This window comes from Oratosquilla oratoria, chromosome 30 (genome assembly GCF_046742065.1).
Source record: "Oratosquilla oratoria isolate Oo_2021 chromosome 30, ASM4674206v1, whole genome shotgun sequence".
Classification (NCBI taxonomy): domain Eukaryota; kingdom Metazoa; phylum Arthropoda; class Malacostraca; order Stomatopoda; family Squillidae; genus Oratosquilla; species Oratosquilla oratoria.
Window position 1 is genome coordinate 34,653,616 of NC_134806.1, and position 27,622 is coordinate 34,681,237.

General features: G+C 40.2%; 1 protein-coding gene across 1 annotated transcript in view; it reads left to right on the forward strand.

Annotated features, from left to right (window-relative positions):
* The first annotated feature begins 6,426 nt into the window (after positions 1 to 6,426).
* LOC143041079 (uncharacterized) overlaps positions 6,427 to 27,622 on the forward strand; it is a 94,625-nt gene continuing 73,429 nt past the window's right edge. The window contains exon 1 of the mRNA XM_076212761.1: positions 6,427 to 6,664. The gene's annotated coding sequence lies outside the window, so the exon portion shown is untranslated. The remainder of the gene's footprint in view (positions 6,665 to 27,622) is intronic.

The following is a 27,622-nucleotide window of genomic DNA, read 5'->3' on the forward strand; positions in this document are numbered from 1 at the left end:
TAACAACATGAAGTTATAGTGAATGCTACACTGCAGCTAGGGTCACCTATTAATTAAATCTAACATTTAACCTGAATCTCAGGACGGAGATACACACACACACACACACACACACACACACACACACACACACACACACGGCTCGGTGGCGGATTGGTAAGGCACTGGCCTCACAAGCCTGAGAACCGGGGTTCGATTCCCCGGCCGGGCGGAGATAAGTTGGGTTTGTCTCCTATCACGTGTAGCCCCTGTTCACCTAGCAGTGAGTAGGTACGGGATGTTAGTCAAGGAGTTGTGACCTTGCTGTCCCGGTGTGTGGTGTGTGAGTGGTCTCAGACCTACCCAGAGATCGGCAAATAATGAGCTCTGAGCTCACTGCCGTAGGGTGGTGTCTGGCTGTCTCGAACAGAGGCTGCAGCAGATCCGAGGTGAATACACACACACACACACACACACATATATATATATATATGTGTGTGTGTGTGTGTGTGTGTGTGTGTGTGTGTGTGTGTGTATGTATATATATATATATATATATATATATATATATATATATATATATATATATATCTAAATATATAAAGGGGTTGTATACATTATACCGCTTTTTCAAACACTCCAGAAATAAAAGTCCAAATGAATACCTATAATATTTTTATCTTATACATGTTATGACCAAGAATTTAAAGTTAATAATTATGAATACAAACTAAAATAAGAACAGTGATAATATGGAGAAGTAATAATAAATTATCTGGGCCTGTCAATGAGGGAATACACTAATCGTTAATAGAGAACGATAGATAAACCCTATAGTCCTAAACTGTAAATAAATGATACCCAAATTCTAAGTGCGCGGAGTTACAAGACCCTTGATCATTATTTACATTATATCTATTAAACAGCAGTTGGGTCTATATATGTGGAAAATATGACTTCCAAACAAAGATTTCCCCATCCCTTTTAATAAACAATGCTGACGGTATGCAATTTACTCTTGGTGGTCGTCTCACCGAGTTAATACTGGAGATACTCCTGAATGTTTACAACAATTACGCCAAATTAAAACGATATACCTGATCTGCAGGGGACCCATCATCATCCTCAATTTCGCTATACGCCAGAGAGTGCGTTCTTTCATTCGCACGTCGGTGCTAGTCCCCACGGTCTCTCCAAGCAAGTTACCACGCACTCGCCCCTTCTCTCCCCACACAACTCTCGACAGATTCTATCAACTTCCACCAACCATGAATTCCGTTGGTGTCCCCTTCGTCTCCTCCATCGAGGGTTGTCTCTTGTGGAGACAACACTGTGAGTAGGATCAACATCAGAGAAATGTGGCAGATTCTCATATAGTCGTGGTTGACGTTCACGAATTATGCTGATAACTGGCCTACACTGAGTTTCACACTAGTCCTTGGTTTGATACGAAGTCACTCCAGTGATACTCCATGATTCTCTGAGGGCATTTTATACCAAAAACATCGAAACGCTTCTTTCAAGTCAGCACTCAATGCCTATATCTCACAGCCGTACAGCAAGACAAGGAGCACAAGTGACTTGAAGAGTCGAATCTCAGTCCTACTGCATAAATAATGACAACGCCATAACTCCATGGTCAATGCCAATCTTTCGGAATAATTTTTGACATGACCCACCATCGTTATGCACTACACCACCAAGGTATGTAAAGTTTTCTAAGACCTCAATGTCCTTGCCACATGCATGGACAGACTGAATTGTGTCATTCAATAAGCCCCTAAACTCTTGGGCCTTGGTTCTGGTCCACCAAGACTTCCAACGACTCCGCAAGAAGGACAGCATCATCAGCAAATACAAGGTCAGTGACCTTGGTGTTACCAAAAGATGTTCCGAAACGGCACTGATCGACAACTCTGTCCATGCAGGTGTTGAAATTTTTTGGGGCGAGGACACATCCTCGTCCCACTCCTGAATGAATAAGAAAGAAGCTAGACACGCTCCTTCCATACATTACAGCACTCTCTGTCCCAGAGTATGAGCCAGATATCAAGTCAACAATCCTTGCAGGAATCCTACGGATCCGCAGAAGAACCCGGAGCACTCTACGATGCACCGAGTCAAACGCCCTCTTGAGATCAACATAAGATGCAAGAAACTCCTGTTGAAACTCACGTCGGCGCTCTACAAGAATAGGGAGCGATAGGAACCGATCATCTGTTGGCTTACCTGGCGTGAAAGTAGACTGTTCATGCATCTGAAACTTTAGCAGATGTGAACGAACCCGTGTTAGCAATAGATGGACAAGCACCTACTGGTACATTGAGCAGTGTAATGACGCGTCAGTTGTTGCAGTCCTTCCGGTCTCTTTTCCTCGTCCAGATAGGAATGACCAGAGCTTTTCTCCAGTCAGAGGGAATGGTACCGGACTGCCATACAGTAAAGAGTACTGCATGCAACCCACGGATCATGGCCTCACACCCACTTTTTACCAACTCCGCGTTGATGTTCCAAATGCCATCTAGATTTCCACACTTCAACTTACTCACAGCCTCTTTGACCTCTGTCAGAGAGGACGGAGATTTGTCTATCTGTGGATCAGGAACCACCACATGAATACTATCAAGGGGAAGTTGTCCGCTTGGAGGGTCATCCATGAGAAACTGCTCAAAGTTCTCGGCAAAGGGGCCACACCCCTCCATACCTGACACTAGCTCGTCATCAGTTGTTCGGATTGTGCTCCTCTGAGTCACAGATTTGGATTGGAGTTTTTTCAGGGCTCGGTAAGCAGGCCTGAGGTAATTTGCATTAAAATGGCCCTCGACACACTCAGTGATTTCCTTGATGATTCCCCTTCTTACCCATTTTCATGAAAGCCCTAGTGCAGTTTCTAAATCCTGTATTGGTCCAGGTTCCCAGCCATTCTGGCAGCACAGCCCAACTCTACACTCTCCTCCAGTGTCTCCCACTACGCCACACCACTCCTCGCCCTTTGGCGCTTTCCAACGCACCTTTCGACAGCTTTCAGATTTTCACGTTTGAAAGTGTCCCACAATTCCTCTGGATTTTAAAGAGATACAAGTGCTTCTGACCCAGGGCAGTGGACAGGATGCAGGGATGACCCGTCATCCAGGAGGTGCCAAGATAAGAGGGAGGGAGGAGGATGGAGGGGAATGGAATATATAGGAAATGGAATGGGTGGGAGTGGTTCCTATGCCTTTTTCTTTTTGCCCCCCCCCCCGTGTAGGAGGAAAAAGCCTTTGGTATATGTATGTATGCACAAGTACTTTAAACTGATTAGAGATTGCTACTTCATACTCCTGGGCATACGCATCATCCCTGAAATTCTTCGGGTTACATCTTGGGGTTCTCCTGGATTTGATACACAGTCTCAGTGTTGCAAATACAAGTCTGTGATTGGCCCCAAAGAATTCAGCACTTTGATAAACCCTGCAGTTCTGTAGGATCTTCCAACGAGTGCTAACAAGTATGTGATCGATCTCCTTGGCCACTCCTCCGGCATTACTATACCATGTCCATCGGTGTGGCTCTCGTCTCTGGAACCAAGAACCACCAATCCTCAGCCTTCTGGACTTTGCAAAGTTCAGAAGGAGAGAACTATTGATTTTCCTGGTTCCAGAACCATGGGGGCCAATACATACATCATAGCCAGCTCTGTCGGTGTCAATAACCGTATTGAAGTCGCCTATAACAATAAGGGAGTCTCGTGGCGGGCATTGGTCAGCTATAGATTCAAGATTGGCATAGAACATCTTCTCTTCAAGGTTATATACTCAGTAGGAGCATTTACTGCAGTAATAGAGGTGAAGCCCAAGGTGTGCTTCAGCTCCACCACCATCATGTGTTCATCACTAGGAATAATCTTTACAACGGTACGCTGTAGTCGGCTAGATATACCTACAGCTACTCCCGCAAGGTGGACCCCATGGGTTCGGCCTGTCCAGAAGTAGGTGCAACTCTCACTACTGATCTCGCTGCTACCTCTGAGAGAGCCACTATATCTAATCTAAGCTTCCTGAGCTCCGCCGATAAGAAAGGTTGTCGGTCGTCCAGAGAGAGAGAAAGACTGTTCTCGACACCCATATAAAGAGCCCGCCGGAGGTTCACCCCGGGCCTGGTTCGACATGTTTGTGCTTTGTTTGGAACGCCCCGGCTCCCCGCACAGCGAGTTTGGTGATTTTGATGGAGGCAGGTTGCAAGCCCGTCCTCCCCATATGTATCCAGTATGGTTATCATGAACATAAACCTGTGATTCGCCCTCCCATGCCCCCATCCACCAACGAGCCCAACAAGAGGAGACCAATATTTGGGTATACACATCAACCCAATAGTCTCAGGGGTTATGGGAGAGTATACGCACCTACCCACCTGGACACTAAGGAATGACAGTCGCAGACCGAACGGTGTCGGCCCAGGCGATAGTTGCTTGGTTCTGGGCGTGCCTGACCCACAGATTCAAGTCAATCAGCCCAGCCGATTTTGTTCTCCGACCCAATAGAGGCCACCCGCCATGGCCTGGATAGAGGACCAAAGAGGCGTGTTACACACACACACACTCTCTCTCTATCTCTCTCTCTCTCTCTCTCTCTCTCTCTCTCTCTCTCTCTCTCTCTCTCTCTCTCTCTCTCTCTCTCTCTCTCTCTCTCTCTCTCTCTCTCTCTCTCTCTCTCTCTCTCTCTCTCTCTCTCTCTCTCTCTCTCTCTCTCTCTCTCTCTCTCTCTCTCTCTCTCTCTCTCTCTCTCTCTCTCTCTCTTTCTCTCTCTCTCTCTCTCTCTCACTGGTGGGTCACCAGTGGGGGATCCAGTTTAATCGCCGAAAGGATATCCGACCATGCGGCAGGTAATACTGGGTTACATGGTACCATTGTGCCTGACAACCCTCTAAGAATAAGTATGGCACAAAGTGTCATGTGTCTTTACTGAACTTATAATTATAAGTTCAGTAAAGACACATTATCATGAATATTTCGTATGTTGCATGAACAAACCCTTATGACTTACCGTGACCTTAAGGCCACTTACTGATTTTCTTTGTCTCTTACTTTCTGGCTGATGAGTTTGAGTGTGTAGTACTCGTATGGGGGGGGGGAGGATTGGGAGGAGAGCGAGAATGGGAGGTAGATGGTGAGGAGAAACGATGCACTCTCTCATTGAGTGCATTCCCTCGTTTGAGAAACGCACATTCGGCCTATTCACAAGTTTCCATGATATCGTTTCTTAGATATGTGATTGGGACAACTTTTATGAATCTCACCGAATCACGGTCACATATGTTTCTGGCCAGGTTTAGGTCATGATTTCAATGATGTAATGCAGGCTTAGCTCATGCCAAACCCTCTAATGACCTTTGATCTCTCGTTGCCAAGGGTCAATGGAAGATACAGTATAATTTCCCCTTAACTGGACTTAGATTATTGCAAGATATACATAGTAAATTATCCGCATAGATGAGAATTGGAGATGGGAAGTACACCAGAATTAATACTCAAAACGTAAAATCACTAGGTGGCAAAATTAAAAGATTAACAATGAAATATATCGGTAACTCAGTATTGAATGAGAGTCATTCCTTGATTCTATGGCGTAGTTCTTTATTTTACATAATGTTTTCGTATATATTAACAAAAATTATAGACCACTTTAACTGGGAAAAGTATATAATTCGTTATATCGAGAAAATTATTCCCACGACAGTGTCTAGATTTTTTCTTAATGTCAATAAGCATTCTAGAAAACTGATTTTGATACAGCTCGAATATGATTGATTTTCATGTCCCAATCTTCATCCTAATTCTACAACTATCAATTTACTAAGTTAACTGAACTAGAGTTGTTTGGAGTGGGAAGGGTGCATGGAAGCTTGATCGTAGAGACTGGGGACTAAACCCGCCGTATGAGTGAAGCAACGCGCATCTTGGCGTATGCCCCAATTGATGATGATGATGTCACCACAGATGTCTATACTAATTGGTAATGATAACCAATCTACTCCAAAAATGATTATCGGGATCAGTATAGTATGAAATTAGGGATATGTTGGATAATATGTTCAAGGACACCTAGGCGTCATATTTATGATATTGGTACATAATTTTATATTCCATGTAATGAAATGCGTGTGCTGGTTCTTGTAGATGCAATATTTTTTGCCGTAATGTTAAATGCCCCCGATTACTCACACATTACTCTCCCTAACGCTTTTGCTGTTGCTATCCATAAATCTTAACTTCGTCATGGGAACTCATACTTCAACTTTCAAAATATATTTAGCATATATTTCACAATACAAATGCATTTGATAGCTTCCCATTCACCATTACAAGTTAAATAAATATAATTTTACTTACTGAATAATCATTTAATGTTCACTCTCATGTTACAAAGTTTTCAGAGTATAAACAATAGCAGCCTGTGCATGAAAGTCGTCGTTTGTTTCACGTACGCGGTCGTCCATGTTTGTTTTCGTTGTGCCCAAACAGTTAACATGCATACGCATTACAAGTGACAGGCTAGAATGCAGTGATTTTTGTGGTGCCATTTATGAAATAAGTGGAAAAACAAATAAACAGTGCTTAGAGTGTATTTTGGTGGGGGTTTTGTGATGGGAAGTGTCATCTAAATTCAATGAAACTGTGAGAATCGCAACAGCATCTCGCATACCAACGGTGGGTTTCTGGATAATTGTTTTTGTTTTGTTTTTGCAGTGGTTTTAGTAGTTAATTATTAAATGTTTATGAAATATTTATGGCTCAGATAGTACTATGAAGTCAGTGCTGTAGCCTAGGAAATTGAGTTCTGCAGCATCTATAGCAAACTGTATGTTAAATGGCCGTCATTTGCCAGGGCGTGAACTAGTTGAATCTCGTGATTACCAGCTTGTGATGTAATGAATTAAGTTATTTTCGTGATATCTAGCCCCTGTTAGGTAGTATTACCAGTATGGTAGGCTTCAACATATGTCTTTTTTATTTCTCAGGTGCTCAAGGTGTTGTTTGCTAGTCTATAATCATAATGACAGCCTTTTTATCTCTTTGTACATGGTAACATGCTGTTTATCTTTTAAAAATGTAGCAAGGGAGTCAGTACTTGTAATGGCTGCATCCTCTCAACATCTCTCTCTGACATTGGTTGCATCTATCTTTAAAGATATTCACACTTCAATTACTGACTGCCTCCTCAGTGCGACTGTTCCATACATAATTCTGAAGTTGACATTTTTCTTTCATTTTGATTCCCTATGTCAAAGTTTCATCAGGTGTAAGCTATCTACCTGTCTCCAGGTATTGTTATCTTGGAAAAAACAAGAGGAATGTCAGAACACCAACTTTGGGCACACCAATGTTAAATGTTACTATGTAGAGTCAACTTGGCCCATTGCCAACTTGGCCCATCTACTCAGCCAAGTCAGCCCACCATGGTTAGGTTAGGTAGGTTAGGGTAGAGTAGACAAATTTATCATACTAGTTTCTTCAACCTCCACACCTAGGAAAACAAAGATGGTATTCCAAGCATCTGATGGGCCGAGCTGGCTAGCAGGCAGTACACATGGACAACAATGATACTGTCAAACAACAGTTTTCTCCCTTCCAGTGCCTATAGTGTTAAATATGGTGAAGTAAATTACTAATATTTTATCACCCAGAATTGAAATTGCATTAATTTGAATATATAAGGGACTGTTGATATTTTACTTTGTCGTACTTAGCACTGGAGAGGTGAGGATAGCAAATCATGTTACCTGACAAGACTCAAGGTGTGCCTATCTTTAGATGTGTAACCTACTGGAGGTCTCCTGTAGTCCTTTGTTGTTCAAGAAGAGTAAAACCCAGACATGGTTATCTTTGTTCATAGCTCATTCAGATAGTTCTGGGACAAATTTAGTGATAATATTATTTGTTCTAGTATCCACCACTCCTGGAGTGTAGTGGTCCCATGAAGAAACAGTTCACCCACCCCTACTTTTTGCTATTGAATCTCGGTACAAGAGATCTTCCTACTCCAGAACCAGGACTAAACACCAATGTTCTTTCATGTGCTGATGAATTGGCAATAATAATCTCTCACAGTAAATACAAAATTGCAGTAAATATCACCAAAGCCTACTTGAACAAACTGAAACAATGGCTCAAAAATAACTTTAGTAGAAGCTTCACCCCAGAAATCAACAGTGATAGCTAGGTCAAACACCACCAGAGGCACCACCGTCGATGACGAGCACAATAGCGTGTCATTTTAAGCGCACGCCATTGAAACGGCCAAATTTACATACCGCGGGAAATTTCATTCATAAAAATTTTGTGAGTGTATTTACTACGATTGTAGTAAATTTCAAACAATCACATCATCAGTTACATGTCGGTACATAAAAACATAAGATAAATATGGCGGCCTGCATTCAGCAGTAAATCGAAACATTTTTTATGTTTCAGCATAAAAAATGAGCTAAAAAAATCCAGTGAATTGGCAATCGGTGGTACTAATTAGTTTTTTTCTATTGGGTCGGATTATCGAATAACAACAACATACTGATGGTATGGATCAAACTGCACTCTATTAAGTTTCTTACTATTATTAGTGTAATAGACGTATAGTTGAATTATTTGAACTATTTTCTTTAAAATGTGTGATTTTCATGTAATTTTATGAAAGAGAAGTTACGTTTTCATGCTCTAATATTACGGACCACAGCTACAGTTCGTCCAGCTTGCCATCTTTGATCACTGGTGGTATGGATCAACTACACTCTATTAAGTTTCTTACTATTGTGTTATTAGTGTAATAGATTGCATATAATTGAATTATTTCAACTATTTTCTTTAAAACGTGTGATTTTCATGTAATTTGATGGTATTCGTAGCTGTGGTCAGTAATTTTGCAGAGGATAAAAACATAACTTCTCTTTGATCAAATTACATGAAAATCACACATTTTAAAGAAAATAGGTTAAATAATGCAACCATATGCTAAATTTGTATATAAAATTGTGCATTTGAGTAAAAACAGTCATTGTTTGGGTTTGGTCGGCGATTCGTGAGACCGCACGTTTTGGCCCGATTTCCTGGGACAAAATAGGCCCGATTTAATACCATTCAAAATGCAATATCTCGGGAACTAGGACAGCTAGATGGATAATTCAAATTGCATTGTACTCATAGCGACTTTCTGCATCCCATGAGAACTACTTCAGCTCAAATATCAGGAATTCCATTTTCATGTTGACCTAGCTAACAGTGAAACATCAAGTAAAGAAGGAGCCTTTTTTAACTTGACTTTTTGCTTGTTAGAGGTTTATCAAGTTATTATTGTTTGTTTCATAAACTGTCTGGCCAAGCAATCCTGTCTCCCTGAGTATCACCAGGGCAGGAATGGGGTCCTCCCACAAATCTCGTATAGAGTATATGTTGTGTTTAGTATATGTAGTTGTGTACAATGCAGTCTTCCATAACATGTTTTATAGGGTGAAGTGTTACATCCTAGACAGTCATCCAGCCTCATCTGGTAGCTTAGAAGGGATGGTGGCCAGGTGGACTCTGTCCTCATCAGGGAGAGAGGATACAGAGGGATGGATATCAGAGGGTCAGGTATGGAGGGAGTTGGGGGCAAACCATCGCAAGAAGACCTTGCCACCCCTGTGGGTGCCACAGATCCCTAGGAGCAACTTTGGTTACCCAGAGCTTTATCAGGTACATGATTGTGGTACACAAATCTCTGAGAATAAATGAGAAGATCTTGGGGAATGGGGAAAGGTCAGTGAAACCTAGGAAGGTTGAGGAGGGTAGGGAGTAATTGTCCATGTGAAGGAGGACATTTGTTCACAGCCTGGACTAGGAAAATTCAGAGCGACTGGTACACAAGCCCAATAAAATCCAGAGAAAGTGTTATGGAAGCTCATCCAATGATTCAGCACCATTGAAAAATATAGAGGTATGTTCAACATTTCTTTTGCTTCCAATTGCAAATAAGTTCTAGGACAACTATACCTAACTGCCCACCACACCCATTTTCATTCTTCAGATTTTGTCCATCAACAATGGACAAATGCCCACTCACATTACTTCTTCCACTTTTTGTATTTGTTCATTGGCTGTAAAGAAATGTCTTCCATCACACAGACAATTATTCCCTATCGTTCTCAACTTTCTCCAGTTTCATCTGAGCTTCCCAATTATTCTCAGATTTGTGTACTACAATCATGTACTTGATAAAGCAAAATATTTTACTAATAGAGGCTCCATCCTTACATTGTGTTTCTTTTAATAGTGATGTTATTCACACCGGACAACCATAAACGAAGAAAGAATACTCTTTAGTAAAATTAAATACAGTAAGCCTTTGATAAACTGAACTAATTGGGGGAGGTAACTGATGGTTTATAAAAAAAAAATGTTCATAAGATGGTCAGAATAGCACTATATAATCAGACTGAGGGTCGGTTTATACAGTGAAATGTTTGGTAACACGTGTCTAAAATGGGTGGCTTTTAATTTATTTATTCATGTGTGAGGTAGTATGTGTGAGCAAAATTTGACGCAGCCCAAAGGGATTTCTCCCCATCTCCTTTTATGCATGGGGGGACGGAGAGGGGGGGTCGCCGATTTAATGAAGCGGCCTTGCTGTGGGTGTGCTGTGTCTTGCGACACTGCTTCTGACCCAGGGCAGTGGACAAGGTGCAGGGATGACCTGTCATCCAGGAGGTGCTAAGATAAGAGGGAGGGTGGAGGGGGTGTGGAGTGTATTTAGGGATGGAATGGATGGGAATGATTTTATGCCTTTCCCTTTTTGGCTACCTCCCTTGTAAGGGGGAAAAAGCCTTGTATGTATGTATTCATTTATTTATTTATTCTTTTTCCATCATTAGTGGTACACTGCTTAATATGATATAGGTAATAGGGTACATCAAACAAAATTATATTTGATTGTTGCACTCCCCAGACAAGGAAAGGATGCTATGGTGCCATATATTGAGATGTGTTTGGTTGCACATACATGCACTGTGTCACCAGCATGTTCAGTCACCTTTCAAACTCATCAGATAAACCGAATGTGTGGTCAGTTTACTGATGGAAATTTGGTTGGCACAAAGGGGTCTGTTTACCTGAAATTCAGTTTATTGAGGGTTTAATATAGATAAATCCTTCCATTGGAAAACAATCCTAAAACTTTAGCCGTCCCATTTAATACTTGTATAACTTTCAGCCCACCAATAAAAGTCCTGATATAAAAAATTAACAAGAAAATTAACCTACTTAAATCCATCATAAGCAGTGACTGAACAACAGGGAGAAAATCTACTAAGCATCTACAAGCAGTTCATAAGAACCACCCCCAACTATGCCTCCACAGCATGATTCCCAACAAGCAAGACAAACAAAATACAAACTTTACAGAATGGAGCACTAAGAATGATAACAGGATGTACCAAAACCACCCCAATTTGACACCTGCATACAGACACCAAAACCTATAACTGCAAATGCTTATAACAACCAACCACCTGTACCACGCAAAAACATACACTCAGATCACTAAACAAGCCATTCAAGACAGACCGCTAAACTCAATACTCCAGCAACAACCCCCAGAGATAAGCCCCACAGAGAGATAGAGAGAGAAAAAAGCTCATACACCTGATAAGAACCACAATGGCCTACGCTCAGTAGAACATCCAGGATTAAAACAGTACTGTACCAACACAGAATAGGCCTGGCCACAGATTCAAATTGCCCCAGATGCAACCACAACACAGAGGACACAGAACACCTCATACTACAATGCCCCACACTAACAATCATTAGACAACAACATAATATATCCTCCCTGGGTGACTTATGGTCTCACCTCGATGCTGTTGCCAGTTACCTGAAGAATGGTGGTTTTCTGCAAGAGACCAGGAGCAGTGGATTGACTGACTGACCCACCCTTACCCCTACTGTGTTGAACACAGTGTTATAGATAACTAACAATCCCTTGTGTGTTCCTGAATTTTTGGTGAATTAGATCTTTGTAATTTATTTTATTGTGTTTAGCACCAGAGGAGTTGGGAACCATGTTGCTGCACAGAACTACTCCAGGAGTTCACAGTTTCCAATGTCCTCTATATGTGGGAACCCTGGATACAGTACTTGAGTCTAGGCCTAGGAGCACTCATAGTGATCTTATGTGACAATGTAGTTTGCTTTTCCACCACACCTGTGTTAAACATGGCAAAATATATTACCAATACTCTAATTTATCACCAATAGTTTACCTTAGTGTGAGTATGCAAGGGATTGTTAGTAATTAGATAGTTGTGTTTAGCATGGGAGGGGTAGGGGAGCAAATTGTATTGCCGGACAGGACCACTGTACCCAGGATTACCACATGTAGAGGACATAGGATACTGTGAACTCCTGGAGTATGGTGGTCCTGTGCAGCAACATGGTCCCCAACTTCTATACATGTGATCTTCCTACACCAGAACCAAAGCATAGCACAAAAGGATTCACCTATACATATGACCTGATGATAATAACCCAGGTAATAACCATAAGATGACTGCAAGGAACACCCAAACTTACATAGACAAACAAGAATAATGATTTAGAAAAAAAAGTGAATGTGTACCTCCCTTCAGAAATAATTGGTGCCACTGTTCACTGTCCCAGATCTTTTGCTGGAGCTCCATGGGTCCCAGGTAGTTGCCAGCAGTTACCAAACTGGCCTATAATTCACTCAAGAAAGAAATATGCTGTTGTTGGGTATGGCTGAGTGGGGTAGAGTAAGTTAAGGTGTTCAGTTGTCAGTGTGACAATTGCATCTGGGGCAATTTGTACCTTTGGTCAGATCTGTTCTTTGTCAGTAGTATTATTGTTTTAATGTTGAGATGGTGGCCTGAACACGGTCATGCTTGTGTGGTTCTTGCTTCTCATGGGATGGGTTTGTGAGGTTAATATCTGGAGGGGTTTGACCGATGGAGTAGAGAGCTTGGTGGTTGGTCTTCAAGGGTTTGGTTTACTAGGCCTATCTAAATGCAAATATAATTTTGTATAGATGTGTTATGTGGTGCAAGTTTCTGGTTGTGCTTGGGTTCTGTTGTGACTTGCCAGCAAGAGGCTGCCCCACTGACTGAAAGAGGATTAAGAATTAATAAAAGAATCAGACCCAAAGCCACTTTCACTTCAGTATGAGTCAAATTCTCATGTGCAGCAATGGCTGCCATATGTATGATTCATCACACTACTCATATTATAGAATATAAAGTCACTGCTGTATTACTCATTCTCTTATACTCGGAGTAATAATAAACATAGAAAACATGATCAAACCAGTTCACAGAATCTAGGGGTAACTGATGTACAACTACGAAAAATATATATAATCAAGACACCGATGCCAGCATGCTCATGTACCCACTTGCACCTCATGATGCCTATGTAGGCATCATCATCCCAAAGTGAATAATTGCAAAATGTCACATCATTCCTACCTCCACAAGGAGGTGCACCCCTAATGGGCTGGTACCTGGTCTCTGGATTGGGCCCAGAAACTCACTCTACCTTCTTTATAGGGGGAAAATTAATCTTGAGCCTCACTTTTGGTACTTGTGTCCTTTAACTCACACATTAAGGACCAGACAATAAAAAGGCCTATTACATTCAGTAGCAAGTGGGGCTTTGGTCAACAGAATGAAACTAATCATAGCCTACAAACAGTTGTTAACCACACTCATGTCATGGTTCCCAACAATCGGGAAAACAAACACAGACACCCTGTAAACCATACAAATTAAAACTTTAAGGATAATAACAGGCACTAAAACCACCCAAAGAGAACATCTGCGTACAAAAATTAAAATCCACCCCATAGAACACCACATAAAAATGATAGGTACACAATTGTATGCAAAAGCCCTTAACCCTACATCACACAAGTACAATCAACTGTACTGAACTAGGAAAACAGATTGTATAAAGAGTACATATCAGCCAGCACCCACTCTATTGGCAGCAGACCTTCCAGATAGACACCACAAGTATAGTTCTTCTCATCCTGAAGCAGCCTGTGAGAGAGGCAATAAACCTTAAGTTTTTGGTTTACATGTTGGCAGTTTTTTCTTATATTGTTACATAGAATTACCAGTAGAGTGATAGTTGTTGTTGTTGTTGTTGTCGTTCCCTAGACTGCCTGTCCGAGCAGTCCTGTCTCCCCAAGGAATGCCACAGCCGAAACTGGGTTTTCCCACAAATCCTATATAGAGTGTATGTTGTGTTGTTTGCGTGCATGATTGTGTGTAATGCAGTCTTCCATTATGTGTTGTATGGTATGGGGTGAAGTGTTACATCCTGGGCAGCTGTTTGGGGATCGGTGCCACCTGCGTAGAGCTGGTGGCCAGGGCTGGTTGCCGCCGTTTGGCCCCAAACTCTTGGGGTTGGGGGGGGTGGTCCCACGACATAGACGCTGCGGCTCCAGGACCAGAGTGATAGTTGGCATTCTTGGCATTCATGAATGCCTATTTCTACTTCTTTATTCCATGATAATGAAATCATGAATGACTGTTCAAACTTTGAACAAGAATAAAAAGATATTCTTAAAATTGAAAAACTTGAATCTTAAAATAGTTCAAGCTAATAGTGCAGTGAACTTCATTCAAATTATATACAATAGAACCTTGGTTATCAACCACAATCCATTTTGAAAAACTGTTTCAGAACTGATTTGGTCAAGGACTAAAAATGTTAACTGATCTGCTGGAGACAGCTTGATTAGGGTGATAAGGATATTGAAAAGATCCGCAACACCAGAGTACCTGAGGGTTGTTTATCTTTACAATCTTGTATTTGGGGTGGCTGGACTGAGCAAGCTTAGCCTAACCTAACCTTAATTAAATTATCATCCCTATTTGGGTGATTTATATTTACAGGCTCATTTCTGGGGTTGTTACTCTTTAGAAGCTGATATGTGGGGTACCTTATATTTACATGGGTACTCTGGGTTGCTGATCTTTACAACATTTGTGTAATAAAATTCCACAAAACTTTGAATTTCACCCCTCAGCTCTGGTTGGGTTGGTCAAGAATTTATATTTTGCTTTACTGCTTTAACAAAAAATTATATGTGTATATATATGTATTTGAAAACTAATTTGTTCAATTTGTGAGACATTCAAGAACAGAGGTTCTACTGTGCATGTGTATTTAGTTGTATCTTAGGAAAGGGAATTACACTCGTGGTGTCCCACCTGTCCTCTTTGAGTTTCATTCCATGTCCTCTTGTGTTTCTCTTATCCCAATTTAGTAAGTCATCTCTATCAAGGATTTCCACACCTCTCATAATTCTGTAGATGGTCAACAAGTCACCTCTTTCTCTTCGTTGTTCCAGAGTCTGTAGTTCTAGTTTTGACAATCTTTCTTCATATGACATTTTTGATAGTGTTGGGGGCCATCTAGATAGTTGCTCTCTGGATTCTCTCAATTTTCCTTATATTCTTTTTAGTACTGGGTGACCATAGTGTAGCTGCATAATGCAATTTAGGCCTTATCAGTGTGACTAGTATTTTCTTTACCATTTCTTCACCCAAATAAGTAAAAGCCATTTTTATTGATCTTAGCAAGTTATAGGTTTTGCCGACAATTTTGTTTATATGTTTGTCAGGGGACATATATCTTGTAATGATTACCCCCATGTCTTTTTCAGATCCCACTTTCGTTACTTCCTTTTTACCAATTTTATATTGTCCTTTTCTCTCTCTCTCTCTCTCTCTCTCTCTCCAAATTCCATTATGCTACATTTCTTAATGTTGAAGTCCACTGCCCACTTCTGACTCCATTCCCAGACGCTGTTCAGATCTCTTTGTAGTGAGTCACAGTCCGTTTCAGTACTTTAACAATTTTGTATCAGCTGCTGCAAAGAAGCTCATGTAACATTCCACACCTTTGTCTATGTCATTCACATAGAGCAAACATTATTGGAGACAATACTGATCCTTGTGGAACTCCACTAATTACCTTATCCCAAGTAGAACTCTTATCCCTGAGCACTATAATTTTTCTTCCATGCAAAAAGTTCTCCATCCATTTCAGTAGTTTACCTTGTATCCCACCTATGTTTTTTTTTTTTTTATCAAAAGCTTTTTGTAGATCTAGGAACGGATGACCAGCCCATCTGTCCCTTTCTTGTATTATGTCTAGTAGTCAAATTTGTGGCACATGATCTTCCCAGTCTAAATCCGAATTGTCTCGGATTTAGGATCTTGTTCTCTTTTAAATGTTATATCCATCTACATTTTATAACTCACAAATTTTAGCTATCATGCTTGTAAAGGAAATGTCTGTAATTTGTTGGGTCTTCCTTATTTCCTTTATAAATTGGTATAATAGCATTTTTCCAGTCTTCTGGTATTATTTCTTCTTTGAGTGAGCAATATATGATGTTATATATTTGTCTATTAGTTCTTTACTTTTTTTTTTTTTTTTTTTTTTTTTTTTTTTTTTTCCCTTCCCCGGCAGAAACGAGTAGACTCGTTTTCACCTAATGTTTTTTTTTTAGTCGTCGACAAGAATACTTATCTAAAACTAATCTTCAAAAACCAGCTACAGACGTATTTACTCGTCGATTCTGAGCCTTACTAAGCCATTCTACGTGTGAAACGAGTAATCTCGTCATATCGTACGTTTGGCAGAGGCGATAGGGTAGCACAGGCAGTTCAAGGCCACTCCAGTAAGACTTGCTATGGCAGCCACTGTGGGCAGGTGCAGTCTTCATCCACATTACCACTCGTTTTTTGTGGCCTTTTCAAATAAATTACACCCCAAATGTCTAATTCTGAGGAAGATAGTGAATATGAACCTTCCCTCAGGAGCTTGAATACTTCTGATGACAGTGCCAGTTCATCAGACAATGACTATTTCTCCACAGAGGAGGAAGGTGATGCAAGAGCTTGGAGAAGCCTAGATTTATCAGAGGACAGCATGAATGCAGCACCAGCACGTTTCCCATTCACAGGAAATCCTGGAATTACGACTGATGAAGACCCAACAAAAATGAGTCCTTTTGAATTCTTCAGTCTTTTATCGATAACAGGATTATTGACTGTGTACTGGTAGAGACTAATCGTTTTGCTGAACAAACTGTACAATGCAATTCTTTGTGGCGCCCTGTAACAAAGGCAGAAATTTTTGTATTTTTTTGCCATGAAAATGCTACAGGGTATTGTGAAAATGCCAGTAGAAGAAATGAACTGGTCACAAGATGAACTGCTTGAAAGACCAATTTTTTGGAAGCTAATGACTCTGAAACGGTACAGTAAGATAACACTGATAAGACCAAAATTGGAGTACTCTGTGACACTATGGACTCCCAGTACAAAAAAAGAATATAAGGAAAATAGAAAGAATCCAAGGAGCAATGGCAAAGATGGCCCAACACTTTCAAAATTGACATACAAGCAAAGATTGTTTAAACTGGAACTACCAACCCTGGAACAAAGAAGAGGAAAAGGCGATCTATTGGCATGGAAGTCCTTGACAGAGATGATTTATTAAAGTGGGATAGAAGAAAAACAAGGGGATATGAAAAGAAACTCAAAAAGGACAGTTATAGAAGAGATCTGAATAAAAAAATAAGTTTTCCACACAGTGGTGGATGTCTGGAACAAATTGGACTAAACAATAGTGTGTGCAAATGCCATACAAGCATTTAAGAACAAACTAGATGTTGCTAGATACAAAGACAGGTCACCAGAAGCATAGCCCCCCTTTCCCGTATGATACAACTAGGTAAATACACACACACATTGGTCGAAGTGACAGTGAAGTTTGGAACTCCAGGAAAACTTCAAATTTCGTCGATCTCAATGATGAGGGAGTACCTTTGTTGTATTAGTAGGGAAGGGGAAAGCTCGTGGTGTAGTGGGAAGGTGAAGAAAAAGGAGAAAGGGAGGGATTTCTGAGGAAAATGGAAGGAGATGAACGGGCTTCCCCGGACATCAGAAGAAATGTCAACAGGAGGGCTGCAGACGATGCAGGTGAATTTGAAAATATCAATAAAGGCAAAAAAGTAGAAATATAGATAAGAACAACACAATAGAAAGTGGAGATAACAATTTCCATGGATTTAATGAGGGAGGGGATGCCAACCTCCCCCGATTAGCAAGTCTAGAGAAAAAACTAGAGAAAATGATCGAACACTGGGAGGTTAGGTTCAGCCAACTTACACGGGTTATGCAAAGAGTTTATAGATTGGAAGAACTAAAGAAGGAGAACCAAAACCTAGATACAGAAATAGAAGAATTAAAAAGACAGTTAAAAGAAGTAAAAGATGAGAATGAGGAATTAAAAAACAATAAAGAGAAGAAAAAGTCCATAGCAAAAGAAGTATAGGGTTGGAGAAAAGTCCAAGAGAACAACAAAATTTAATTAGAGATATAGTAACACAACAGATGAAAGAACAAACTAAGGACACAGTTATTAAAATGATGAGAGAGGAGAATATAGTAAGAGACTTAGCGGACAAAAAGAAATGTATGATTATATTAGGGATGGAAGAGAAGCATAATCCAAATAGGACCACAAGAGTAAAAGAGGAGAAGGAAAAGGTAAACAAGATATTAGAAGTAGTTCAAGAGGATGAACAAGAAACAGGGAAAGAAATTGAAGAAATGAATAGGGAAATACAATACAGATATGACCAGACCAATTAATTAGATTCCATACGGTGCCAAACAACAGGCGTCATGAGGAGCAAGTGGATTCGCGACGCTGCCTTATCGGCGTCTTGATTATATGTATTGTAGTCGCCCCTGTGTTTTTACATTTTCACAAATGCGCCCTGCATCCCATTCAGTGTGGGTTTCAAAATGCGCCGGTGCAAGAGAGACCTATCGATATAAGCCGTGACTATATTTTATGATGCGAGTATTTATTACAGAGTCAGACAAAGACTGGCATTGGCTGCTGCCCGCGAGATTTAAGTCCCGTACTGAAGTGGTTAAGGTTAGATTCAGGTCACAAACAACAGCAGAGATTATCTTAGCAAAAACAGGGAAACTAGCAAAAAGTGATCAGTATAAACAGGTATGTATAAAAAGAGAAATGAATATAGAGGAAAGAGAGGATGAGAAAACAAGAAGACTAGAAGCTAAGGAAAAAATGAGAAAAGAACAGAGTCAGACAAAGAGAAATTCTATTGGAGAGTAGTGGATATGAAAGTGAGGAAATGGTTCATAGCAGAGAAAAACAGAAGGAAAACAGAAAACACGATGGAAGTAGCAGAAAATTAAAAGTGTCTTACACAAATATAGATGGCTTAATAACAGGTTTGAATGAACTGAATGATTACCTGAAGGAAAAAGAACCTGACATAATGGGAATTGTAGAGACAAAATTGAAAGGTCCACTACCACCCAACAGTGTAGGACATGGTGCATATAATTATTGGATTAGAAACAGAGAGGTAAAACAAGGGGGTGGAGTTATGTTCCTGCCTAAGAAAGATATAAATGTGAGGAATGTCACATACGGAAAGAATAGAGATGATTATGATGGAAGTGGCTGTGTCTTGCGACACTGCTTCTGACCCAGGGCAGTGGACAGGATGCAGGGATGACCCGCCATCCAGTTGGTGCCAAGATGAGAGGAAGGTGGAGGGGAGTGGAATGGGTGGGAATGGTTTCTATGCCTTTTTGGCTACCCCCCACCCCCACCCGTGTGTAAGGGGGTTGGGGGTGATATGGATGAGAGAGTGAAGTGTTATATGAACTTCTTTGCTGATGATACCAAATTACTCAAGAGAGTAAGCACAAAAGAAGACTGCAGATCGCTACAAGAAGACCTGGACAAAATATGGGAATGGAGTCCGAGGTGTGAAGTGAACATTAAGAAATGTAGTACACTGTATAATGGAATTTGGAAAAAGCCAAAATAAAATATTGGGTCAATATCAAATTGGTACCAAGGAAGTCAAAAAAATTGACTCAGAAAGGGACCTGGGACCTGGGAATTATTATCTTAAGTGACTTAACATCTGATAAGCATGTCAATAAATTAGTTGGAGAGACTTTTAACTTGTTAAGATCAATGAAAGTGGCCTTTGACTACTTGATGAAGAAATGGTAAAGAAAATAGTGGTTGCACTGATAAGACCTAAATTGGAGTATCCTGCGACACAATGGGCACCTAGTTAAAAAAAGAAAAAGAGAAGGAATTCAAAGAGAGGCGACAAAAATGGCACCTACACTCTCAAATTTGACATACGAACAAAGATTGGATAAATTACATCTATCAACACTGGAACAGAGAAGAGAAAGAGTTGATTTGCTGACCATTTACAGAATTATGGAAGGGATGGAAGTTCTTGGTAGAGATGACTTTTTAAAATAGGACAGAAGAGAAACAAGAGGACACAAAAAGAAGCTAAAGAAAGATATACAGAAGAGATTTGAAAAAAAAATAGCTTCCCACACAAAGTGATTGATGTCTGGAACAAACTAAATTTGGGAACAGTGAGTGCCAAAATTATACAAGATTTTAAGACCAAACTTTCATTTTTCTATTTCACTTATCCTCTCACTCTTTCCTCCTTCATTCCTCTCTCACTCATTCCTCCTTCATTCCCCTCTCCCTCCTTCTCCCACTCTGTGTATTTACCTAGTTGTATTATATGGGAAGGGAGCTATGCTCGTGGTGACCCGTCTTTGTATCTTTCACCATCAAGTTTTTTCTTAAAATCTTGAATAGTGTTTCCATACACTGTTTCTTTATCTAAATTATTCCAGGTGTGGGAAGCTTTTTTTTTTTTTTTTTCCCAGATCTCTTCTATAGTTATCCTTTTTGAGTTTCTTTTTGTGTCCTCTTGTTTTTCCATTGTCCCAATTTAGTAAATCATTCCTATCTAGGATTTCCATTCCTTTCATGATTCTATAGATAGTCAACAGACCTCCTCTTTCTCTTCTTTGTTCCAGAGTTGGTAATTCCAATTTGGAAAATCTTTGTATGTTAATTTGAAAAGAGTTGGTGCCAACTTTGTCGTTGCTCTTTGTATTCTTTCTAATTTCTTTATATTTTTAGTACTGGATGTCCATAGTGTTGCTGTTTAGTCCAGTTTTGGTCTTATTAGTGTAACTAATATTTTTTTTAATAATTTCCTCATCCAAGTAGTCAAATGCCACTTTCATTTACCTTAACCCCTTCAATATGGTCCAAAATCTCGCAGGCAGCATGAGCTGCCAGATGTGTGATGTTGCGTCATAATACTCGCATTATAAAAAATAAAGTTACCGCTGTATTGCTCGTTCTCTTTCACCCGTGAATTTTGATAACCATAGAAAATATGATGAAGCCAGTTTACAGAGTATGGGGGTCACGCAGGTACAACTACAATATATATAATCAAGACGCCGACATCGGCATCCTCGCATACCCACTTGCTCCTCGTGATGCCTACGTAGGCGTCATCGTATCGAAGAGGTAATAGGTTGAAGGTTTCTCCGACTATTTTATTGATATGTTTGTCTGGTGTCATGTCTTTGCTGATTATTACTCCAAGGTTTCTTTCTGAGTTCACTTTTTTGACTTCACCAATTTTATAATTTCTTGATGTTCTGTTTTTACTTTTTCCAAACTCCATTATACTACATTTCTTGATATTAAAGTTCACTTCCCACTTTTGAGTCCATTTCCAGATTTTGTCCAGGTCTATGTAATGATTCACAATGCTCCTTTGTTCTTACTCTCTTTAGTATTTCTGCGTCATCAACGAAGAAATTCATATAACACTTCACTCCTTCCATGTCATTTATATATATGGCAAACATGATTGGAGCCAATACTGAACCTTGTGGGACACCACTTATCATTTCTTCCCAATTCAAGTTTTTGTCTTTAATTACTGCCCTCATTTTTTTTTTCCAGTCAGGAAGTCTTCCATCCATTCCAATAATTTTCCTCTGATACCACCTATTGATTCTATTTTTCTTATTAGTTTCTTGTGTGGTACCTTATCAAATGCTTTTTGTAGGTCTAGAAAGGCACAGTCTGCCCATCCATCCCTCTCTTGTATTATTTCTATTAGTCTCGAATAGAAGCAGATCAGGTTTGTTGTACATGATCTTCCTTGTCTTAAATCCAAATTGATTTGGATTCAGTATATTTTTTTCTTCCATCTATTTTTGATAACTTTTTCACATATTTTTGCTACTGTGCTTGTTTGGGAGACCAGTCTGTAGTTAGTTGGATTTTCCTTGTTTCCTCCATTATATATTGGTACAATATTTGCATTTTTCCAGTCCTATGGTACCTTTCCTTCTTTGAGTATTTAATTATACTGTATATTTTATCCATTAACTTCTCCATGCATTCTTTCAGTATCCAATTTGCAATTCCATCCAGACCATGTGATTTTCTGACATCAAGGTTTTTTATTTGGTCGCTGATTTCCTTCTGTGTTACAGTTATTTCCTTCATTGGGGGGATTTCTCTCTATTCCCTCACAGTTAGGTGAATTCTCAATTGTGAATACCAATTTGAAATTATTGCTCAATTTCTGCCATTTCTAGTTCTTCTGTATATTCACAATTTCCTTGGTGCAGCTTTTCTATTTCTTATTTATTTTTTAGTTTACCATTTACATACCTGTTAAATAGTTTAGGTTGTTCCTTGCATTTTTCTATTATTTCTCTTTGATAGTTTCTCTTTTCATCTCTGCATATTTTTATATAATCATTTCTTAGTTTGGTGTAGGATTGCCATTTGCTCATTTTTTTGTCTTTTTTCCAAGCTTTGTCTCTTTTATTCTTAACTTCACTACATTTTTTGTTGTACCATCTTTTTATGTATACTCTTTCTTGCTTTTGTTGTGATACATATTCTCCCTCATAAATTTTGTTTAGTATATTCCATTTCTCTTCCATCCTTGTTTCTTCATTTAGGAATTTTTCCCAGTTTACATTACGAAAGAATTTTTTTAAGTTTCTCAAAATTCATTTTGTTGTACATTAGTCTTCCTATTCTATGTTTCTCATTTCTTCTGAAGTACATTTGCTCTTTTATTTCGAATTCTATTAGTACATGGTCACTCTTTTACCCACATTTATCTTCAACTTCCTTCTTTCACACACCTTATCAAACTCTGTCACTAACTTCCTCAATCCCTCCTATGATCCTGCTACAAGCGCAGTGTCATCAGCAAATAACAACTGGCTTATTTCCCACTTTTCTCCATTTTCTTTAACCATCTCCAACCCCTGACCCACTACCCTTGCATTCACCTCTCGCACCACCCCATCCATGTATAGATTGAACAGCCAGGGTGACAAAACACATCCCTGATGAAGTCCCACCTTTACCTCAAACCATTCACTCTCTCCATTTCTAATCCTAACTCAAGCTCTACTACTCTTCACAAAAACTCTTGACTGTTCTTAACAGCTTTCCTCCTATCCCATATATTTGCAGCACCTCCCACATTGCCTTCCTGTCTACCCAGTTGTAAGCCTTTTCCAAATCCATAAAAGCCCAAAAAACATCCTTACCTTTTCCTATAGCTTGATCACATATCTGTCTTACCACAAAAATCAAATCTACACAACCCCTAACTGTCCTAAACCCGCACTGTTCCTCACCAATTACTCCCTCTGTTCCTCTCCTAATTCTCTCAATCAAGACCCTCCCATAAGCCTTCCCAACTACACTTAACAAGCTAATCCATCAAACTACTACACTCACATTTGTCCCCCTTTTCCCTTGTAAAGTGGAACTATACAGGCATTCCTCGAGTCCTGTGGCACTCTACCCTCTCTCCAGCAAACATTAAATAACCTCACCAGCCAGTCCACCATCACTGTACCTCCTTTCTTCAGACATTCTGCATGGCATCCTTCCAATCCAGGTTCCTTAACTGCTCTCATCATCTTAACAGCTGCTTTCACTTCATCCTTCCTTATTTCTCCTCCATTTTCCTCACTCATCACTCTCATTTTCTTAGTGCTTCCCACAGTAACTACCTTTCCCTCCCTATCCTTCACATTTAGCAACTCCCTAAAATAATTTGCCCACCTTCCTCTTACTGCCTTCTCTTCCATTATCATCTCTCCATCAGCACCTTTTACCTTTTCTTCTCTACTTGATTCGCCTCCTCTTCCTCTCTTAATTTCTTTCCAAAATATCTTTTTATTACTTTCAAAATTTTGTCATACTCTTACCCCATTTCACATCTGCTCTCCTCTTTGCTTCCTTTATCTTATGCTTAACTTCCCTTCTCTTTTCTTTGTACCTCTCATACGATTCCCTTGTTCTAATTTCTAGCCAATCTATGAAAGCCTGCTTCTCTTCTACATCCTTCTTTGCTTCCTCATCCCACCACTCACCACCCTTCCTTCTATTTCCTCCCGCCCTCCTTGTTCCACACACCATCTTTGCACACCTTATGACTCCCTCCTTGAACCATCCCCATTCCTTCACTCCTAGTTCTTCTCTATCCTTCACTCCCACTCTTCTCTCAGGTTCTTCTTATACTCCTCCTTTTCTTTCTCATTTAAGCAGTTCACTCAAGTACCTCCCTACCTTCTACTGTTTTCCTCTTTCTCCACCTATTCTCCACTCTCAGTTTACCTTCCACCAGAAAATGATCTGTTATTCCCCCACTCTCTCCCCTTAGAACATGTACATCCTTAACTCTTCCTACCATACTCCTGGTCACCACTATATAGTCCATTATCACTCTATCTGCCACCCTTCCATCCACCACCCACTCCCATGTGTACTTATGCTTGACTTTCTTCCTAAACACTATATGTACTATTATCAACTCTCTTTCTAGACACATCTCCACCACCCATTCTCCACTACAATTTTTACCTGGAACTCTATAATTCCCTAGCATTAAGGTCTCCCAATACAACTACATTGATATTTCTCCCTAATCCCTCTATGCCCTCATTTATATCTACCCAAAAATCCTCTCCTTTACACTCTTCTCACTACCAGGCCCATACGCACTTACAGAAACCCACATCTCCCTTCCCAGCTTCACCTTCATCCCCATCAACCTTGAAGAAACCTTCCACTCCACTACATGCTTACCTATCTCTTCACTTACTAGTATAGCCACCCCTTCTCTCCCTTCTTCCCTCTTCACTCCTGAGAACCTCCCAACTAAACTCCCAAACTCACACTCGCCCCTCCCTTTCATTTTAGTTTCACTCAAAGCCACCACATCCATCTTTCTTCTCATAAACATATTGCCTATCTCTTCCCTTCTACTCTCATCTGTACCACATCCATGCACATTAAAAGACCCAAACCTTAGGGGGTTGGAAAACTCCCAGACCCTCTTATGCCTTTACTCTCTTAGGAATGTCCCCTTTAGGGCTACAGGTAGTAGGACTCCTAATCCCATCCCCCGTCACATTTTTTTGTCACCTCTTACAACTGAAGCGGGAAGACTTGGTGGTAGCCTTCTTTTCCCCCACCAGAGGGTAGGCAAAAAAAGGAAATGAATATTCAGAGAAATGGTACAGGACAGTAACAAGGGGTTGGGGGACAGCATAATGGAGGGACAGACATAGCATAAAAGTGTCATCATTTCTCTATGAACAGAGTTTTCCTCTATCACAGACAAAAATGATGTGTGGCTCTGGTCCGTAGGGGCACCTCATATAGATCCTAAAGTATCAACTGCATGCTACTCTGCCACAATAACATGCGGCCAATACCCCAGATGGGGGTATTGGCAAACATTAAAGGAGCCAATACAGAGCCTTGTGGGATGCCACTTATAACATCTTCCCAGTTCAAGTTTTTGTCTCGAGTACCACTCTAATTTTTCATCCATTCCAGTAGCTTACCTTGTATTCCCCCTATTATTTCAATTTTTCTTATTAGCTTTTTATGTGGTATTTTGTCAAAAGCCTTCTGCAAGTCCTGTCAAAAGCCTTCTGCAAGTCCAAGACGTCACAATCTGCCAAGCCATCTCTTTCTTGTATTAGCTCTATTAATCTCGAGTATGTTTGTGTGTGTGTGTATATTCTATATATATATATATATATACATATATATATATATATATATATATATATATATATATATATATATATATATATATACACACACACACACATACAGGGTGTTCGGATAAATTTGACATTTTTTTGGAAAGGAAAGAAAAATATCATATCTTGGCCAAAAATTGATGTATTCTCAAAATTCAAAGTGTATCTCATAAAGAATCTTTGCCAAATACAGCTCACTCAAAGAAACCACCCAGAACCTCCACCACAACCTCCAGGCAGGACCTGAACCTGCAGCAAACAGCCTTCATGGTGTCCTTCAAGAGATGCCTGAACACCAGTGTGATCCTGGCAATTGGCTTGTCCTGGGTGCTGCAGGTGGTACAATTGGTGTCTTTTTCAACTGCGCCCCACACATAATAGTCCATGGGGTTGCAATCAGGCGAGTTGGGGGCCAGATGTTAGGACTGGTGAAGCCATAGAAATTCTCAGACAGCCACTTCTGGATTTCCCAGAGGTGTGATATGGAGCTGAGTCCTGCTGCTACACATATGGTCTACCTGCAGCCACCCTTTCCACCCAGTGCTTGACAACAGTGGACAGCAACTTAATATAGTCATCTGAAGTGAGTCTGAGTCCCTCTTCAAAGATGTGGGGCGACATGACATGGCCTTCGCTGGAAATGCCCAAAGACCATCACATTTTAAGGGAACTTCTTCATGAAGCACAGAAATTCATGCAGACTGTAGGCTAGCCACCTGTTATTCTGCCCATTGCGCAACTGGTCCTGGTAGAAATTCTTCTCATCTGAGAACCAAAGCATCTCCAGCTCGACTGGGTGTTTGATCTTGTTTAGTAGTTTCTTGGCTTTTGTAAGGCAGTTTTCTTGGTCCTTGGCGATGAGTAGTTGGCCCTTGTGCCTCTTGTATGAGTAGAGAAGATCCTTGTTCAGTACTTTCTTCAGAGTCGCCACTCCAACACCCATCTCTCTTGCCAAGGTCCACATTGCCTTGCCTGGATTTTGCCACACTTTTTTTTTTTTTTTTTTTTTTGCACTTTTTCAATGAATTTTCTTATGCAGAGTCAGAATGCCTGCTATGATCCTTCCTGCTAGCCACTGCTTCCACATCTCTGTCACAATTCTCCAGCTCACATCTCACGGCCTTCATGGTATTCAAGGAGCACTGAGCTGCAGCTAAGGTTTCCAAATTCTTTAATCCAGCACAAATCATGATGATGTAGGTCACTCTCTTCCAATATTCCAGTGCTTTCCAGTCATCCATACTCTCAAGCTCTCACACCCACCAATAGTACACAGAATCAGCTATCCGTTGCACTTTACCACTATTAAATCCTTCAAATGGTTCTGAAATGACAGAAGATAAGAAAATTATCAAATTTATCCTGAACATCCTGTGTATATGTATATATATATATATATATATATATATACATATATATATACAGTATATATATATATATAAACAGTAATCCCTCCAATGTCCATCAAATTGATGCCAAAGAGTTGTCCAGATGTGGGCACTGTGGCCCAACTGGTGAGCTACAATCCTTAGTATATCGATAAAACACAACCTAACCTAACAAGAATAATTTTGAGCTATTCTATTGTATGTATACTGTAAGT